Source organism: Aedes aegypti, chromosome 3 (genome assembly GCF_002204515.2).
Source record: "Aedes aegypti strain LVP_AGWG chromosome 3, AaegL5.0 Primary Assembly, whole genome shotgun sequence".
NCBI lineage: Eukaryota > Metazoa > Arthropoda > Insecta > Diptera > Culicidae > Aedes > Aedes aegypti.
In genome coordinates, this window is record NC_035109.1 from 210,725,657 (window position 1) to 210,746,731 (window position 21,075).

The following is a 21,075-nucleotide window of genomic DNA, read 5'->3' on the forward strand; positions in this document are numbered from 1 at the left end:
TCTTTCTCGCTTGTACTTCGAACCGGAATGCGCGTAGACGTTGATGAAATTTACACCATCAATTACAAGTGATGTGATTCGACCATTAGTGTTCATTACAAGATTTGTGTAACTGATGTTGTTGCGTAACAAAATCCCAGTACCCTTACCATCTTCACTGATGTTTACCACAGCTGTGTGTGTTGGTACAAATGAAAAGTTTTCAAATGCCACCTCCTGCATGAATACTACATCAAGATCATTATTCCACACAAACTCCTTCAGTAGGTGTTGTTTCACTCAACAGCTAATAGCGTTCAAGTTAATTGTAGCTATTTTTTGAATGTATCTCTCTACACTACGATACTCGGTAATAGAACGACTACAATCTAAATAGAACTCCACCGAAACCATCGAAACCAGGGCTATAAACAATTCACCCAAAAACGTCCAATATTTTCACACATACCGTCACCGTTTTAGTCGTGTATTATTCTATCAGAAGCTTCCACGAGAGTTACCACGCGAGCGGCTTCTGCTAGTATTCGATGAATTCCCGGTGTGCTGCTTCTTTTTACGACCACGTCCTTTACCTTTCCCTTTCTCCACATCTGAACTATCGTTTTCGCTGGTGGTTGCCGGTGGTCTTTTCACACCGTTCTCCTCCGTGTGTGCGCGTGATGTATCATCCGTCTCCATCGAACCAGCATTGTCTCCGTCGTTAGTGTGCGAATCTTGCACATCTATTTGAGCCGGCTGGATTTCAGCCACGTTTTCAGCACTCACTTGCTCTGCACATGTCCCTATTGTTTCCCTTGGCGTCGCTTTTTCCCCTCTCTCCTGGATCTTACCTGCACTTGGGTGCCACGGAACTTGGAGCACCGTCATCGACGAAGACGGCCTGCTCTCATTTTCACTAGAACTAGTTGCTATTCGTAGATTTGCTGCCACCTGACTGTACATCCTGCTGTTGGCTGGACCAGAGACTCCTTTTTCCTTGATTTCCGCTAGCTTAGGACAGTTGGCCTTATTGTGTCCCTCCGCCTTGCAGAAGAAACATTTATTCTTCAATCCCTCGTAATAGCATCTTGCACGAAAGTGGCCGATGTACAAATTCGCCGGAATTTCCTTTTCGATCTCAATGTGGACTCCTCTTACGCCACTGAACACCTGGTAGCCATAGTCTGCAGGATATCTCTCACGCACGTGTTGCCGAATCCTTCCGAACTGTCCCAGGACTGCTGCGATATCTTTGTCCTCTGTTTCAGGGGGCAAATTGAAAATTCGGACATACTTGAACTGTCTGCTTGCCATTTCGAGTTGCACTCGGATCTTTTCCCCATCTGCATATTCGAACCAGTACTGTTCCTCCATTGTACTGCTGAACCGGTTAAAGCTGTTCTCGTCGATGAATTTTACGTAGAAACGCTGATCATTTTCATTTTTGTACACCGAGTGTACATCGGTCGCCGGAATCTTCAACACGCGCATCATGAACCGAAGAACGTCCAGATGTATCGGCACCCTTACTGACGTAGCAAAAACCAGTTTTACCGTATTCTTTCTAGTCTCCATTCTATCTATTCACTGAATAGATTCCGCTTTTAACAATAGAAAAAAAATCACACTAGGTGTGAGCAAAACGTTTATAACTTGACAAGAACTCTCGAGTACGTGTTCACTCTACAGCGTCCGAGTATAAATTGCCAAATCGTACACTTCAGGTTAATTATCAGAACTCCAGAACTGAAAGACTTCCTGTAAAAGCTGGTGTTCCTCAACGCAGCATTTTGGGACCAATTTTATACAATATTTTCACATCTGACTTATCTGAGGGATGTCAAAAATCTTTGTTTGCGGATGACACAGGCCTCTCCGCCAAAGGACGAAGCCTGTGCGTCATCTGCAGTCGGTTGCAAAAAAGTTTGGATATTTTTTCTTCATACTTGCAAAAATGGAAGATTTCTCCTAATGCTTCCAAAACTTAATTATTAATATTCCCACATACACCAAAAGCTTTTTATTTGAAACCTTCAATTAGACATATTGTCACGATGAGAGGGGTTCCAATAAATTGGTTAGATGAAGTTAAGTATCTAGGGCTCATGCTAGATAAGAATTTAATTTTTAATAATCACATTGAGGGCATTCAAGCCAAATGTAATAAAAATGTAAAATGTCTCTATCCCCTTATTAATAGAAAATCAAAACTTTGTCTTAAGAACAAGCTTTTGGTATATTAACACATTTTCAGGACAGCCATGTTTTATGCTGTACCAATATGGACTAGCTGTTGTAATAGCTCTGCAGAGAATTCGAAATAAAATTTTGAAAATGATTCTGAAGCTTCCTCCCAGGTATAGTACCAATGAGTTACATAGAATAGAATATGTCAAATAAAATAATTAATAATTTCAGGCAAAAATCGTTACAATCTTCTATTGACACGATTAATGCGTTATATGTTTAGGTTAAGTTAGGTTAAGTAAATTGAAAACGTTTTTTTTTTCTCTTATCAGCAGGTGAAATCAACTCGCCTGTAAAAAATCTGAACTGCTATGGCAAATGAAATGTAATATGTTGTTAGCAAAATGTTGATAAAATCTTAAATTTGTTTTACCTAATTAGGATGATAGTGTTGTCCAATAACACAGAACACCTAGATATAAGAAATTAATGTAATATTTGGAATAATACTAATAAATAAAAAAAAAATCGATAATCCTGTTGGTAAGCATAGAACTGCTAAATCATTTCCGTTGAATATCTCCACCCTTTTTCAAATGTTCCGAAACATGTTTTTAACTAAAACAAGTTGTTAACAATGAGCGTGCTTCTAACGTTTCTATGTGTGGATAAAAACCATCCTAAGCACTGAAAAGATGATTAGAATAAGCCTTCATGTAATACGCTCCTTGAATGACCTGAGAAGTTCGTCGTCAAACATGTATTGTGTAAAGAATATAGATTCAAACGATTATCACATTTTTCATCAGCACCGAAAATACCGGTACTCAATGCTTTCCTGTACCGGTATTTCGGTACCAAAAGTTGATCGGTAATACCGATACTTTTAGTACCGATACTCCTGGTACCAGAACCTCATCCGAAAGTCTTCGCGTCGTGAATCAGAAGAAATAAGGATGGTCGGACGATCGAAAGTTGGAAGCATCACTACGTTGAACACAATCATAACACGGAGCAAATAGATAAAAATGATCAAAACAATGTCATATCTTGACGTTAAATTCCTAAGATATTTGGTATCAATAAATATTTCGGTATCGGAAAAACTCATGGATGAGTGAAACTACCGTTATTTTAACTAAGTTCAGATTGAAATCGTTTGATCACTACCTATTTTAGGAACTCAAGAGTGTTATTTTCATTGGCACTCTATTTTGTATCCTGTGATTACTTTTCGGTTTCAATGGATAGCTCGAATATCGCTTCGTTTATATATCCGTTAGTTGACGGAACAGGTTGACGAGCATGGCTCAAAATTGCTTAGTCACAGCGTGAAATTAGATGTAAATAGGCTTTCGGGGATGAAAAATGGACACCGCTTAAGTTGCGAATATTTCTCACTGCAATAAAAAGACTTTCTTCGATAGTAGGCAGAAAAAAATCTGCACACGAAGTTGAAGTTGACCGATAGCAGATGGAAGTTCATTTATCACGACGGGTTATCTCGATTCGGGCGTGCAAAATTCATTCAAATCACGTAACAGATACATATTGTCGGCAGCAATATATGGTTGACTTTTGCCATGGCCCGTAGGAAAACTCATCAATTATTTCTGTACGGGCCAATGGTTTCGAGAGATGCTGCCATTGCCATCGCCATCCGGAAGGAATAACGTAAGGGTAAAAGTTTCTTCACATGCCACCGACTGTGGATGAGAACAAATTTCCTGTCTGTTTCCTTGCGACATTGTCTACCGATCTTGAGAAAACGCCGACGGGAAGAATTTGTTTGCTATTGCTTATCGAAAGCCTTTGAAAGAAACGAGGAAACTTTAAACATATTTTACAAGATTCCTTGTGTCCTCTTGAAACACATGTTCCAAATGGCTTTGTTTCAAAATTGAATCATAAGTCACAAAAATTACATTTTTTTCCATAAGTAGACACTAAATATGCGGCATCGAATCTTCCAACTCCGCAACGTCATTCTCTGCTTCATCCCTATTCATGGTTTAATGATTCCACACCCCATGACAATCAGTCTGTACGCGCTCAATTTAAGTTACGACAGCGAAAAGTCATGTTGGCTATAATTACGTAATTAAACCGTAGTATTACACAAATTGGGTATTTATGAAAATAAGTTTTTCGCACGCTGCCAGCGAGAGAAAACAGGGAAAAAAGAGGGAGGCATCAACTTATCACGATCTACCTCACAAAGATTGAGGAAAGGGCAAGCAGTGAGGAAAATTGACAGCCATCAAATCGCGTATTTAGAGGTACGTGCACATGGTCGACGATGTTAGTAACGGCATCGGGAAAAACTTGGGGGAGAAACAAAACCGATGAAAATATGATGTGAAATTGGTAGGAAGCGTTTTACGAGTGCGAAAAAATTAAAAAGTTTTCGGTTTACAATTTTATTGCGGCACTCTCCTCCGTGCTAGGCGGATCGTGGGGTGCAGAACTCGAGTGTAGGCTCACAAGAGTGGTGTTCTTTGTGGTTCGATATGAGGGGACATTTGTGTGGTTTGACAACATGTGGAATTTATAGGCACAATTCAACAGAGGAATTTTAAAATTTACCTCGGGTGCACATTGGTTGCATTTGTGAAATGAGGCAGATTGAAAGTACATGTATGTATGCACCCTGATTTGATAAAATATTTATTCCATTCTCACTGCATTAAGGGCAGTGTTTTTTACGTACAACGAGTTACGTACAACATTTCTTGCAATTTCATAGAAGACCACTTGAGGGTATCAGAAATTATATGGGAATGCATTCACCAATGCATTTACAATTTGAGCATGAGCAGAGCATAGCATAGATGACCGTACAATTCGTAGTTGCTACTCCGTGATTGACCCGAACAATCGAAGTTGTACATTCAATGAATGGGGCTTGGGATTAGTTTACCATTTTTCAATGTGCACAAATCAAGAGCTCAGAATTTAAAAGTCAATAACGGCGCCGGCCACGTCCTTACGGTCATCGGGGAAGGGAAGGAATGTTAGTGTGACTACCGTTGTTACTAGAGACCGAGCTCACCTCTGCATCTCCACGGTTGTCATGGAAAGGACATTGGGTTAGTGGGATAAGATAGAGATCTGGGAGTCACCAATGATTGGTGATGCGATCCACCATATAATCACGCTTAACCGGATTTGCGATATTATTCGATATTCGCATGTACGCCAAACAAGAGCAAGTGAAGCGATCAATAGATCAAACACTACTAACGACACGCGGCGCTTTTTCATTTCCCTACACAAACGACGCGCGTTATGTTCGATCCTGACCTCATCGCCCGCCCCCGCAGGAGCAAGCATCAAAATCGAAGGATCAAACACTACTCCATTTTTCTTAATCACGTTTATGATTTAAACTTAAAAAATGGGAGTCAATAAATTATTCGTTATATCGAGGTAAAAGTTACGAGTTTTTGGAGAAGAACATCAACCCTCACAATTGCTTTTTTATCACACGTTTTCATATTCGAGAAATTGGTAGTGTAATTACTTTTCCCATACAAAATAAAACGATTTAAATTCTTTTGTTCCATTGTGAACATTAGCATAGCCGGAAGTCCAATCTTAAAACATACACCATTATTTTACAATTTCTGAAAAAATGTTGTGTAATGATTCATTACGCATCTCAAAACAGTTACATAATGAGAAAGCGTTGCGTAATGAACCATTACAACACTGGTTACAGTTGCATAAAGACTATTCCTGCATTGCATACTTCATGACAGATATTACGATGAGAAATTGCAAAAATAACTAAATTTAACTTTATAAATCTGAAATTGCAACATAACATTTGTCTAGATTATTATGAAATCGACTTTATCGAACACACTAAAGATTTTTCATTTCACTTCCTGCATCTCTTTCCCGCGCCAAATTACTGGTCAATCGTGGATTCTAATCTACAGAAATGGCTTCTAATGGCACGCTGCAGTCTGTTATTCGAAGAGTGCGGTCTGCTCAGGCGAAGGATTATCATCTAATGAATAATTTATTTCACTTATTTCGACATAACGAACAAAAGGTCCCGATCAATTCGGGTCAATTTTCGTCAAATCAATAGGCCGTTGGATAAACATTTGTATTCAGCACAATTTCCTCTACAATCAGTTTCTGGACCAGGGCGTTGAATTAATTCTGCTCTGACAGGTCTTGTCACCCCCTATGCACAGAGTGACTGGCTGTTTCAAAGTCCAGCAATACTTCTCGGACCTTTTGGTTTTCCATCTCTCTCTCCTCTATTGGAGATTGAAACGTCTTGGCCCCGAGGCGACAAGCAGTCTACAAGTCAGGCCTTCCCGATTCGAGTGGTGTGCATTGTAGAAAGGGGTTGCTCACTCAGTCGCTTGGGGATGCCATTTTTACGCACTTCCAATCGCTACACAGTGTACTACTTTGCGATAAAAAATGGACGGAATTCTTCTGCGATCGAACGGCTTATGGAAAATATGCTATCTCAAGCAAAAAATACGAGGAATCTTGTGAAGCCCGCTAGCAATTTTATGATCAGAAATATCTCATAATGTAAGCATAAGAAAAAAAACCGAATTTAGTACTTTACCATTTAATTCCATTAGAGTTTGTATTCTTTGACAGATACGCGTATTTCGACCTCAACTGTAAGGCCGTCTTCAATGTCGTGTACTAGACTCGACTGCAAAAGCCAGCCATATTTTTTTGTTATTATCTTTTGTTCTTCAGAAAATATTATGTACAACATGAGTTTTTCACAAAAATTCGGAAAAAGGGCAAAATGAAATACGATGATGATGATATGATAAAATAGCATATTTTTCATAAGCTGTTTGATCGCCAGCTAGATTTCGTCCGTTTTCCCCCCCAGAATAGTACACTGTGTGCTTGAGGAGGGAGGAACGCTATACTATCAGAAGAACAACTTGGTTGGTATAACCCCTCTCGAACAGTTGTTAAAGCGAATCTCAAGAGCAGCTCATGTTTATTAGCACAACAGTTCATGATTTCCCCAAAAGGGGAAAACTCGCTGTTTCTTTGCCCTGATCAATAGAAAAGTTTCCTCCAGAAAAAAATGCCATGCAAAGAAGGGTGATTGCGGGTAAAAGTTGTCTTCCTTGGAACCGCAGGGAAAATGCGAGAGACGGCGATAGTCTCAATCCCGACAGTTTTTCATATGCGATAAACATCTATATGTAAAATACGGGAGGCGTATGTCACACGTGTCTCCCTTGCTTGGAGCAGCATCCAGAAGGCACAAGTGTTTCAGTCGGTGTTTTACATGTGAAAATATCGGCAATCGAAATCCCAAACATTAGTATCAGTCAGTAATAATAATAATACCATTGGATGGTAGGTGGGCGAAATGCTTGTTGAATGCCCCTCGAGTCAAATAATATTTCCAATTTTGTCGCATTTTTTCCATTCTCGGAAGGTCGTCGTCTTTTGCATGTTGGATTGAATCTACCTACGGAAGATGATCCGATATGGATGGGAAAAGCAATAATCCCGTCGGGTCCATTCATGGTCAGCCAACGGAAACGGCAATCTATTTTTATCGCATCCAATCATCTTAATCGATGTCGGACGATTAACTATCTAATGAGGGTCAATTGCGAACCATTCCTGTGATGATGTGAGGGAATGCGTGTAAAGTGAGATGTACTATTAAGTGTTTGGAAGGGTATCGATAGTTTTACATTTAAGAGATTCTTGCGTGTTTTTCCTGCCGTATAATTTTCAAAGCAGGATCGCGAGTGCATTGAAATTGCCTTATCCTCACGTTTTTAAGACGGATCAAGAGTTTAAGATTGTTTATTATGACGGATGTGAATTTTTCTTCACATTTTGGAATTGCAATGCCCCTTGCATCAACAATGGAATTAGGAAAAAAATCAAGATCGTTTTCAATATCATGTTTTGTTTGCAAAGAAATGTTAACATTAAGACTACTATCGATACATGTTTCATATGTCGGCTTGAAAATAATGGAACGTGGAGCTGATAGGATTGAGAATCGCTTCATGGGATATTTGAAATGTAACAGGGACATGATCAGAATCAATATCAGCGCGAATAATAAGTTGGCTACAAAGGTGACTAGAGTCGATTAAGACCTTATCAATCGTAGAGGGTATCAAATGACGACAAAAGTTAATGTTTTATACGCCTATGGATGATGATTACAACTTCCCCACATGCCCCATCAAGTCAATCATTGACGATAAACAAAAAAAAATGGATCTCTTTTGAGTTTGGATACAGGTTTCAAATGAGTTTCAGTAATAACTGCTATATGTATGTTATTAGCTGTTAGATAATTTAACAGCTTGACCTATTTGCCACCTAAAGAGCGAGCATTCTAGTTTAAAGTATTTAAATTATTATTTAGATCCTTTAGAGAAACGTAGTTCAATAACAATTTTATTAGTACATTTTAAACCAACTTAGACTGCTTCAGCCATAGTGGTAGTGTAGATCATTGAAAATCAATGAAAATTCAGCAGTTTTGCTGAACTAAGTAATACGGCACTCCCTATTATCGACAACACCTGAGAAACAGCCATTATGATGATATGCAAGCAAGAGGACATGCTGGAAGCTGGTTTCAATTCATGAGGATTGGCACACAGCTTCACGGAAACGTTTTTTTTTGGCAGAGTTTTGTAAATTGAGAAATTATGATTTTTAACTGCTATTTTGGGATAAGTCTCTGGTAGTCAACAAATATTTTTTTATAACTTATTTTTCGTCACATCCTCCTGAAAATATAACTACTTCTCTCACTTTCTCAAGTGATTGGGCTGGAGGAAAGGGAAAATCTGTAAAATCCCTCCTCATCCTATAAAATTCTGCAAGCTGAATTCTTTTGATGGGTCCGGTGCAACAAGTCACAATAAATTGGATTTATTCAGCTCACACGCCCTACCACCTCTGGATCAGAAGGTCGGCATCGGAAGGTGCGTATGCTTCTCGTGGCAGGCGCTAGAGACAGCAGAAGCCGAGGGTACCCTATTGAATTCATTTTAAATATTTAATAGCACTTTGCAGCGGGACGGCCCCCGGTGCGAACAGAAATGTTCGACATATTGAACGGAATCCGAGGGTGCAAATGATGGTACATGTGTTAGGCGGAGTGCGACATGAGGACAATACATACTTCCAGAGCATAAATCTAGACAAATTTTCGTTGCTTGGAGTCCTCGAATCGATTGAATTTATTAGGAAATTCGTTGCGGTATGATTGCGGTGAATTATGTTGTGTATCAGTCGTGTCAGATGCTTTCAATGCTCTGATTCATACTTTGGAGATGATGGGGTTATATCGAAGTCCGTATGCTAGTTTTCGTCAGGCTTCACATCTTTTGATGGACTTTCACAAGTCTTGTTTCTATTTGTTGATTTGTTTTGCTTAGCTTTTGTTCAAAACTTGTATTCTAGTATGATTAAAAGTAAAAATCGGTATTTGTTTTAATTTTTTTCATATCTTTTCATTATTACTTCACACGTTACATTCATTACTTACACTCGCATGCAAAGTTTAGGTTCTCTCCCTAAAAATCATACAAAAGTGTTCAGTCCATATCTCTGTGACTACACGTCCAATTGAAACTTTGTGGCACATTCGAAAGGTAATGAGTTATTTTTACTTCTTATGTATTTTTCCAAAAACATTTTTTAAACTTTGAATACTAAAGTTGCACTTAAAGTTGTGACATTTTTCAAAAAACACACTGAAAAAACATGGCTAATTTCTAGTATGATGCAAATCGTGCAAAAGTTTGGGATCATCTGAGCCGCACGCTACTCATTTTGTCAATATCGCTTCCATTTTTTGACCGATTTTAATAGTTCATATCTTTTTCAAACGCAAATAATCTTGTGTACATGATTGGTTCGAGATTTCACAGAATATTCGTGTTTTAAGAAAGTTCAGGTGAACACAAACTTTCGCACGATACATAATACTGAGGAGTGAACCCAAACTTTTGCAGGATGACTTGACTGACTGTTTCATTAATTTTAAATAGTTTTTAGATTTATCCGCCAACATTTCGTGAGCGCTCTTCAAAGAATATAAGATTACGAATTTAATGACACACTGATTTAAAATTTTGGTCGATCCAATGCTGAGAAAATTAGCCATATTTTTTCAGTGTGTTTTTTTGCAAAATGTCACAACTTTAAGTAAAAATTTAGTAACAAAATTCAAAAAATATTTTTGGAAAAATGCATTAAGGATAACTCATTATATTTCAACTGCGCCACAGAGAGTTTAAATTGGACGTGTAGTCACAGAGATATGGACGTCGCGTCAAAAGTGCCAAAAGTGGGGTCATGGTACAAAATATTGCCGCATGGATGCTAAATGCATGAGTTTCGGAGGTTCTTCTTACACTAAGGACCTTAGTCCTGTGAAGGAAGATACCAAAAAGTTTATACGGGGCAATCATAAGTCTAACTTTTGGGATTACCCTTCGCGTAGACGAATCGTCGATGCACGTACCAGGCAGATGAACGGCAACGCTTTCCGTAGCCAGAATTCCCCAGGCAGAATATCCAATAGTGTTCATTTTTAGTTAACTATCGCTTGCTTAAAAATCATATTTAGTTTTTCGTGGAAATTGCTTTTATAAATTCATGCAGTTTATGAAATCGCAATGGAGTGCAAAAAATGCTTTGCGCGAGTCGGAGTCGTAACAAAGAAAGAGCCTTTCATTTATTGCAATGGACTGTGTGCTGCGCTGTTCTATGCTAATTGCGTTGGATTGAATATATCTGACCTAGCTGCAGTGTCACTTGCTAAACGAAACAGCTATGGACACCAGAGATTGCAAAGCAGAACGAAACAAAAAGACATCGAACATCCCAATAGACATTGAGCCAAGGTCCACACTTCAACGTGATGTTGATGAGCTTAAGGCAAAAGTTGATTCCATTTTGATTGTATTAGCTACGATTTCAACCTGCTCCTTGGACTCTGTGATACATCATTCAACGCTAAAATTCTTCACGGCAATTTAATGACATGATACGGGAAGCAAATCCTCGCAGAGAAACCTCAAGCGAAATGCGTAGCCTGTGCATCGGAACGATTGGGACTGTTTTCTAATATAACTGACCGGGATGAGAACTTCGCGCAGCGTTTCTGAGCGTGAAGTGCAAACGAAGGTTTCTCAATATATTGGAGCCTGTGATGCTCCAACAAGTGAAGAAGCTCGTTTCACAGTGGGCTGATACCAGTACTTTTGACTGCATATCTTTTAAAATCGTTTCAAACCGCTAATATAAGTCTGTTGCTATGGAATCATCTACGTGGCCAAGAATTATTAAACTCCCAGAGTTTAGTAGAAAACAATGCGCATGGAAGCCATTTACGTTGTAGTTATCGTGAAGTATTGTAGTATGTGAATTAGTTTTAAGGTTTTTGTTTGATTTGTTGATTTTGTATTCTTATCTCTAATGTTATGCACTCCCGTGCATAAGTTCTGACAAAGTTCTTGCAAGAGCTGTTGTTCCTCAAGGCAGCATTCTTTTATTGATACGCGATTGAAACCATTTTTGAAAAGCATATTTTTAGAGGAAACATCTGCGTGCTACTTGGGGTGATTAAGTCCACACCCGTCTGCTCGGGAGAACATGTCAAAAGAAGTAGCAACAAGCTCGGGATCGTTTATTTGCGAATAACCGAGCAAGGTGTGATTTTTTTATGGTTTTGACAGGCAAATAATTTGTATAAGTAAACTACTAGTTTGTAGTAAAAAAACCTTGGAAAGCATGAATCTCGGAGGGGAAGCAGTTTTTTTTTCTCAAAAGCACAATATGACTTTGAACAGCTTCGAACACGATCACAAATCACTTTAGCTTCGGTTACTCGAGAGTACGACAGATGCGAGTAAACCAACGCTCTGACGCTCGGGAGCGTTTTTTTTTTTGTTTTTATTCCAGTTCAGCAGAAATGTTCGTCACTTTCCATCACTGTTTCGGTGCGACTATGGGTCGGAAAGGTTCTTCTCAGAGTTTGATCGTTTGTTGGACAAGGCCTTGTCGAACGATTTGCGTGTAGATGTAGTCTCCCTCGATTTGTCCAAGGCCTACGATATGGCATGAAGGCTTCCTATCTTACATACACTAAAAATGGAACTTCCAAGGGCGCATGTTAAACTGCAGGGTGTGACTATAGATAACAAGCTCACGTTTGTTAAGCACATTAAGGCAGTTAAGGAGTCGGTCAACGCCCAGTTTCACAATCTCCGGACCCTAAGTGGTCGTTCATCAGAGGGCTCCCGCTGCACTTTGACTAAAGTTGCTAGGGCATTGATTGTCCCAAGCATGTTATATGGAACTCTGGGGCAGAGGGGTCTAGCCAGTCCTCAAAATTCTAACCCCTCAGTACAATGAGGCCTAAAAAGATTTGCTGGAGCGCGTTAAAATCGTAACCGGTAGTTTAACTGCTGGGGAGTGTGGTAAGTTATCATTGCTTGACGTGGTGACTAAGGATCTGACGACCAGGGCCTTACGAACCCTCGAGAGGGATAACCCTCTGGATGAAGCGCCCTTGGTTAAAAGGGCCTCTTCCTGGTGGTACAGGCATACGGATACTGACTTACCCATTTTGTGCATAAGGCCTCGATTGTGCCTGAGTTGGCTCCGACGGTCGACTGGAATGTATAGGAGCAGCCAATTGCCAAAGCCAATCCTAATGTAGAAATCAAGGAACGGTGAAGCATGGAGGAGGAAATGTGATGGTCTAGGGGTGTTTTTCATGGAGTGGAGTAGAAAGCCTCGTGAAAATCGACGGAATAATGACGGCAGATTCCTACATTATCATCTTGCGGGAAAATCTGGAGGTTTCGCTGATCCAGACGGGCCTTGATGAGAAATTAATATTTCTCTAGAACAACGACCCGTAGCATACTGGAAAGAAGACCAAGTCTTTCTTCCGGTCTAGTCGAATTAAACCGCTGGAATGGCCTTCACAAAGCCCAGACCTGAACCCCATTGAGAATCTGTGGGCGATTCTCGATGCCAGGGTTGAAAAAACTGGTATTACCAACAGAAATAATTATTTTGAAGCCTTGGAGTGCGCCTGGGAAGAACTAGATTTACAACACCTAAAAAACCTGGTGAAAAGCATGCCGAAGCACCTCCAGCAAGTCCTTAAGGCCAAAGGAGGACACATTAACTATTAAATTGCTTTTTATTTTTCTTAAATCACCTTTTCTGGGGCCAAGAAGGAAGTGGGCACTTATTTTTGTCACTACTTTTTTTTTCAATACAAATTGATTTTCTTTTTCTTTGAGTAAAATTCTTTTTTTTATCAAAATTTCGTAAGTGCAACTTTAAAAGAACATCAAACATAAAATATTACAGAAGATTTAGGTGTGTTAACTTTAATTTGAACCAAATCAATGAGAGAAATTCGAAAACTGGTAAGGTGGGCACTTTATTTTGCCTATCAGTGTATGGAATACCATGTAGTTTAACAACCAAGAGGCCTTCCAGCGCAGAATTAAGAACACAATAGAAGAGTGGCGAGAAAATCCTAACTCTCGAGATCAAAAAATTCGGACTCGGATGAGGATCGGACATACTGCGTATCGTACGACTCATTGCCCAACCCGGACGCAGAGTGTGTCGTTTTTGGATCAGTACGAGAAGTACTATTCAATAATCGCAGCACAGAAGCATCGGTACTCAAGTTAATTAGAGCTCTGGGTTACTATGACGCTATTTTAGGGTGGTTCGATAGAGAGGGTCGATGCTACGACACATGAGATGCCGTGTAAGGTGCTTTAGGTGGTAGCATCTTGCTTGGAGGTTGGCTATCCAAGCTAGCGGTACGTTTAAAGGTAAGGTATCGAGCCGGCATGCACGATAATGTATTGTGAGCTTCAATACTTGATATTGGAAGTGGTCCTGCAATAACGAGGTCGATATTCGACAAGGTATTATACACGGAAATACTTTACTTGGAGGTGGTACCGTAATCCGGGGTAACATTGATCAGCGGGGTAAAATTGATCGCAATGACCCTTTTCGTAAAAAGTTCGAATCAACATTTGTTGATGAAATATTTTCAATGCATGAATGGCGATTCTCTTTCTTCTAATCATGAGCTAATAAACAATAAGATTTTTGCGAAAATAAAGTTGTGTTCATGCGTAAATTTTTCAACTTTTGTAAACAATGATTTTCATGATTATGGATGACACCATAAAAGAATCATGTCTAACATGAGTTCTGTAAACGATGTGAGCAAGAGAAATGCGGTTGTTACTATAAATGACATCGCCGAAAACGACTCCGTTGTCAAAATTTTCATAAATATGTTCAATAAAACATAATTCACAAATTATTATAAAGCGTGAAGAATTTCCTTAGGAAATTGCATACATTTAGGCGCATTCCACAATTCAAAGTGTTTTTAATTTTAAAATAACTCAAAAAGTAAATGACTTATAAGAGTTTGACCTTCATATTCGGCTTCAAAGACCATGATTTTAGTAAGTAATGATATTTTCAATATTACCGAACGATGTTTTCATGGTGTGATCAATGTTACCCCATATCAGCTAAATCAAAAACTCACTTAAAACATTTTTTTAAACATGCTTTAAACTTTCAGAAAACAAAATACAGTACATAAACACGAACAATGGGTGGCAGTACTCGTTTTAAAAATATAAAATTTGCAACACATGCATTTTCAAATCAAATGTTTAAGAAATATTCAAAAAAATGATCAATGTTACCCCGGATTACGGTACTCCAAGTTAGCAGTACGTAGAGGGGTCGATGCTACAGAAAGTCGAGCTGATGTACACGATAAGGTGTTGTAGATGGCAATGTTAGAAGGTTTGCTCTCCTATCATTTGAACAATCGGGTTACGTGAAAAGTTCAAAGTTCGACAGGATATTCCAATGGTAGAAGATCACCGACCCGGTAGTCTTGTCCGTTCTTCGGAAGTGGAAACTCAGCTTGCCAGTCCAGGAGATTTTCGAAATCATGATGCATAAAAGGTGTAGGAAAAACATCTGATTCCCAAGTCATGAAATTCATAATTTGGTTAGGTCACGAATTATGGTTTCTGGAGTTATAATCATGATTCCTCATAAGCGTAATATCCAGAGTGACAACACTAAGCAGGGTGCATCGCATCATTTCATTCGTTTCGATCACCTTCATTTCAACATGATAAAGTAGTAGTGTGGTATGATACGGAACTCTCAATCAGAAAGTTCTGTGTTCGAATCTCGCTCTAGCTTTTATTTTTGTTTTGTCGATCACAAACCCGACGCATGATTTTAGGCATGTGATTCATGATTCGCCTCAAAAACATAACTCGTGTGTTGCGTTACGGCAATTTGACTCATGATATCATGAGTCCAAATCATGGTGTGTAAGCTGAAAACTCTCTGAAATCATGATATCATGAGTCACAATCTTTTTTTTCTGATTTCTACCCGTGAAGAGTATTAAAAGGTACAATAGGTAAAATGAAAGAATGCGCGGGAGCCTCAGTGTATCTCTTCATCGGCAAAATCACCGCGCCTAAAGTGGCTATCTACTGTCAGTGTGTTACCCAAATTGTGCTGTCACAAATAACCTATACTTGCTCCAGTAATTAGGTTAAAGTGACATTAATAGGATGAAACACAACCATAAATAATCACGTCTCGATAACAATTGCATCAAATCGCTTCATTTTTTTCACAACAGACTCTCATCAAAGTATTGTCTCGAAAAGTAAATATTCAAACGCAAAAAATAATCTTTAAGCTAAAATATTGAAATTGGCTATGGCCACGTGTCGGCCCCCCTAGGAATTTCGGATCCAGTCTAGCGTTGGGCGAATTTGAATCGATGTTTTCATTCCGATTAATCGATTTTTCGAATCGACGTTTTAAGCAAAAAAAAATCGGGTGAATCGATTTTCTTCATTCGATTTTTGATTCGATTAATTTTGTTGAAACCGATAAATATTCCTTAATGAGTTGGTGAAAAATAAAAAACACAATTTGAACTAGCCTTGAAGTAGTTAATCTATTCGATTGATTTTCAGAACATATTCGATTGAAAGACGTTGAAATCGAATGCAAATGCATTTGGTCTAATAAATTTATAAATTTCAACGTGCATTCGATTCGAATCGATTCAAAAACATCGATGCAAACGATTTGATTAAATCGGTGAATCGATTTGGCAGTTCAAATGTGAATCGATTCAGTAACATCGATGTTCTGAACAAATTCGCCCAACGCTAATCGAGTCAGCCAATCATTAAAATCGCCACGTATTCAAAAAGTAGAAAACTTTTTTTAAGAAAATTTGAAAAATGGTGCAAAAATATTGAAAAATAAAAAAGTTATCGCAATGCGAATATATTTGTTACTGTACAAAAGTTATGTGATAGTAGAGAGGTTAATTTAGTTTTACTAAATAAGTTTGGATGATAGTGTTGCCTAACACAAAATAGATGTAATGTTTAAAATGCTGCTAATAAAAAACAGTCAGCATGAGAACCCAGTTGGCTACAAACAAACGAGTCTGTTAAGGTGAAGATGAATCGAAGCCAAACTTCAAATTTTAAAAAGCACAAATCTGGAGAACCAAACATCCGTTTAAGCTGAAATCTTAATAGATTGGTCACTAGCTGGTGGTGACCAATCGATTAGGTTTTCAGCTAAATCGAGTGTTCGGTTCTCCAGATTTGTGCTCTAGAAAATTTGAAGTTTGGCTTCGATTCATCTTCACCTTAAGGTGAATCATCTCGGAATCCAAAGATGGTCAGCACAATGGCCGACTTCTGCGCCTACTCACGTTTTCAAAGGCACAAAACTGGAGAAATAGTTGGCAAACGTTCCTGATCTTCTTATTTTAAGCTCTCTGCTAGTGCACAAAGCCAAAATAGAAAGTGCATCAAATCAAATTTGTGGGATGCTTTCTTCGCGAGATTTGTGCCTTTGAAGTTTAAGTGAAATCTTAGAAGTTGATTCCAAACTGTTTCACCTTAAGACCAAATCAATAGTTGAAGGGTTCCGTATTACTGGTACGGTACCAGTATGTTTAGGAAGGAAAACCGATTGTTGAAGAGCATGATTAAAATTCAACTGGTTCTTCTTTTTTCTGGCGTTACGTCCCAACTGGGACAAAGCATGCTTCTCAGATTAGTGTTCTTATGAGCACTTCCACAGTTATTAACTGAGAGCTTTCTTTGCCAATTGACCATTTTTGCATGTGTATATCGTGTGGCAGGTACGAAGATACTCTATGCCCTGGGAATCGAGAAAATTTCCTTTACGAAAAGATCCTCGACCAGCGAGTTTTGAACCCACGACCCTCAGCTTGGTCTTGGTGAATAGCTGCGCGTTTACCGCTACGGCTATCTGGGCCCCTGGTGAAGGGTGTAATTTGTGAATTGAAAAATGAAAGGCATGCGTTTAACGCATGAAACCTCCATCTCATGCATTTAACATATATGCGGAACATTTGGTACAATGGCTCTACTATTGGAACCACTAGTATTGAGTATGGTTCTAAAAATCTTCTTCAGTCTTGTGTGAATGTAATCATGAAAATATAAGTTTTGATTTTCCAAATCTTCAGCATTATTTGGATCTCTTTTGTTGAAGTAAGCTGAATGATGTTTTCCGGAAAACTACAAACAAGTATCATTTGTCTTTCCAAATCGTGATTCAGATTGCAGCAACTGTATTCTGATGACCAGTGTAAATTTGAACTTGAAAAGATATGTTATGTCAGTTTTATTTGACATATCTGGCATTTTACGCTCATTTCAGTCAGACGCCAAACACTCTTCCTACATATTCAACATCATCAAGTTTGAACGTATCATATCGTATTTGTCATGAACGTCGGGCTGAACAGATTCGCACATCGATTGAACATAGGATTCAATACTTACGACGGCAAGCAATAAATCCATCAAGCGACACACGATTGACGCCGTGATTGTTTGGATTTTTCATAAATTTGCAATTTTTCTCGCCGGGAAATCCTCAGGAGATCCATTCGTCTATTTTTCCTCACGGTGCAAATTTTCCCCAGAAGCAATGTCTGAACAGAAATCTTCAGCTCGATGTGATTCATCGCGCGCACAGACAATACTCTTGGGAGGAAAAGCATCACCTCCTCGTCCGTCTATCGTCTTCCTCTTCGCCATCGGAATCTCACCTTTAACGGTGCGGGATAAAAAGTGCAAACGATACCCTCTTGTAGGCTCAAGGTTCAAACCAATGGCTTTCGGAAACCTAATCCGGTGCGGTATGGTGGTGGTGCTGCCGTTTACTTTTTGCCACCCCCGCATTCCAGTTGGAATCACACAGAGCAACGCCAGAAGCATGGCAGTGAGAGGTGTCGGAAAGGGCACGTTTTACTTCCCTCATAATCGTCCCATAAAAAGATTACCAAGTAATGCCGTTTTATTGTGCGTCCCGGCGTCGTCGACGTCGTTGCTGCTTCACGGTAGGACAATGCTTTTAAATCTTGTATGAACATCAAAAGTTACTATGTCGAAGGCAATAGACCATCGAAGTGTTACGTAATGGACTAGGAGTGACAGCTGAAGTGTTGTGATGTGTTTTCGTTTTGCGTTTCGAAGCATTTTTTATTGAAGGCTACGTAAGTTGAGCATAAGAAGAATAATGTTATTGAAAAACAAAATAGGGAACGAGATGCTCCAAAAGTAGGCTAAACGATTATAGTGTTTATCTCGATATTCCGTTTTTTTTTTTCCAAAAATCATATCAAAGCAGCCTCTAGCCCAGGCCCTTTGATTCAAGTGAGGAAACAAAGAGTGTCGCATATCGTGGTCAGTTGTTCCGAATTTGGAGGATTTAGGTAGGAGATCTTGTTTCCTTCAAAATCGTAAAGAAAAAAGACTGTCGCGATTTGCCGGAAATTCTTAAAGATCGCGAGCTTCTTCTTGAAGAGAAGAAGCATATTGTTTTACTTATGACGACAAAACTGGACGTTTGCTTAGAGTCGTCTTGAAAGGTCTCTCAAGTGACTATAAGTCACCTGAAGAGATCAAAAATGGAATACCGTCAAACGGGGTAACTTGCAACATGGGTGAAACTTGCAACACTTCGACATGTAACCGAATAGTCGTTTCGTTCAGCATTGAGTTGAATTTTTATAATTTATTCCGCCATTTATTGACCTCAGGTATACAACAGAAGATTTCGGCGAGGGTTTGGGTATTGTTTCTTTTTTGCATGGTTTGCTTTACTTGGACTTTCCCCAGTCCAAGTAATCATTATGAAAAAGAGAACCCAATCTGGCATTCTTTGGAAATTAACAAATCATATACCTGAATAAAACTGGAAGGTTTTTAGAATGTTATTTTGGAAGAGATTTGCATGTGCATCGCCCAATATCTGTCAAACTATTCCAAAGCTTTAGGAAAATAATTTTCGTCATAATTTAACACGTTCAAGCATTGGGGAGCAAGAACTGCCAAACATATGTTAGGCAAGTACTTCGATTTTCTTCAATATATATTACACGCTGAGTTAACTTATCGTATCAATATTACGCTTCAACTGATTTTGGTGCATGCCGCGAAAAAAATAATGGGGGAAGCTTACAGCTGAACCATTTTCATGCCATTCCTATGCGATCGAAGTATTGACTAACCAATATCATTATCACAAAGCGAACGTGCAATAAAATGAACTGTTGTTTGTAGGTATACACTCTCTTCGGCTATTAGCACTGTTCATAATAATAAAATTTAAATTTGCATGACCAAATTGCTCGCCGTTGTCCCCAGATGCTGCATTGAGAAGAAAAGAAAAAAAACCCTAAGGTGGGTGGACCAGAATACCCGAAAAAGAAATCCCCTTCCCATTTGTTCCGTTAGCCGGGAAATTCGAAGGTGACTACAACATTCTCTAAATGTATTTCCAATAAATCTGCATTAGCGTCATTTCGCAGCAATAAGTCGGAATTTTCGAGCACTTGACTTGGAAAGCACAGGGCGTAAAAAGGGATCGAGCATGCACGCATTGGAAAACGAAGAAAACATTCCTCCATTCACTGCCAATAAATTTAAATAGAAATTTACATAAAGCAATAAATGCGCTCTGCTACTGTGGAGAAGGGAAAAATTCCTATGCAAACGATTCTTTTTTTTTATTGTTGGGACTCTTGGCGGGTAAGTGGCTGTAAAAGAAGTCAAGTGCGTGCTGTATTACGGAGACTACATCGAAAGCTAGCGATGCCAGATCAACGGAACTTTCCGTAGATGTGCGGAATCGAACAATTTCTATGGATCTGTTACGAATTTTGCTACTGAAATTAACGGATTATATTTTCTACAGGGATATATTTTTCTACGGATTATATTTTCTAGGGGCCCAGATAGCCGTAGCGGTAAACGCGCAGCTATTCAGCATGACCATGCTGAGGGTCGTGGGTTCGACTCCCGCTGGTCGAGGATCTTTTCGTAAAGGAAATTTTCTCGATTCCCTGGGCATAGAGTATCTTCGTACCTGCCACACGATATACACATGCAAAAATGGTCAATCGTCAAAGAAAGCTCTCAGCTAATAACTGTGGAAGTGCTCATAAGAACACTAATCTCAGAAGCAGGCTCTGTCCCAGTTGGGACGTAATGCCAGAAAGAAGAAGAAGAAGATTTTCTACAAAATTTAAACAGATTGAATGTTGAAGTGGGGGAGCCTCTGTGAAAAACGCTCGATATTTTGTGATTTTGGGGAACATGGTCCAATTAGGACCTAGTAACAGTTTTTTGACCGTAAATATGTTCCAACGCGATAAACGACGTTTTATGTTTTCGTGAAAGCCTGATTCAGCGCGCACTCCTTTCGCTCAGAGAATTTTGTAATATCTCTTACCAGGAATCATGTCCA

The 21,075-nt window shown here is 39.1% G+C and overlaps 1 protein-coding gene across 1 annotated transcript in view; it reads right to left on the bottom strand.

Moving 5' to 3' along the window:
• The window catches only part of LOC5572137 (zinc finger protein 2 homolog), a 109,222-nt gene that overhangs the window by 41,707 nt on the left and 46,440 nt on the right, over positions 1 to 21,075 (bottom strand). The gene's annotated exons all lie outside the window — the stretch shown is intronic.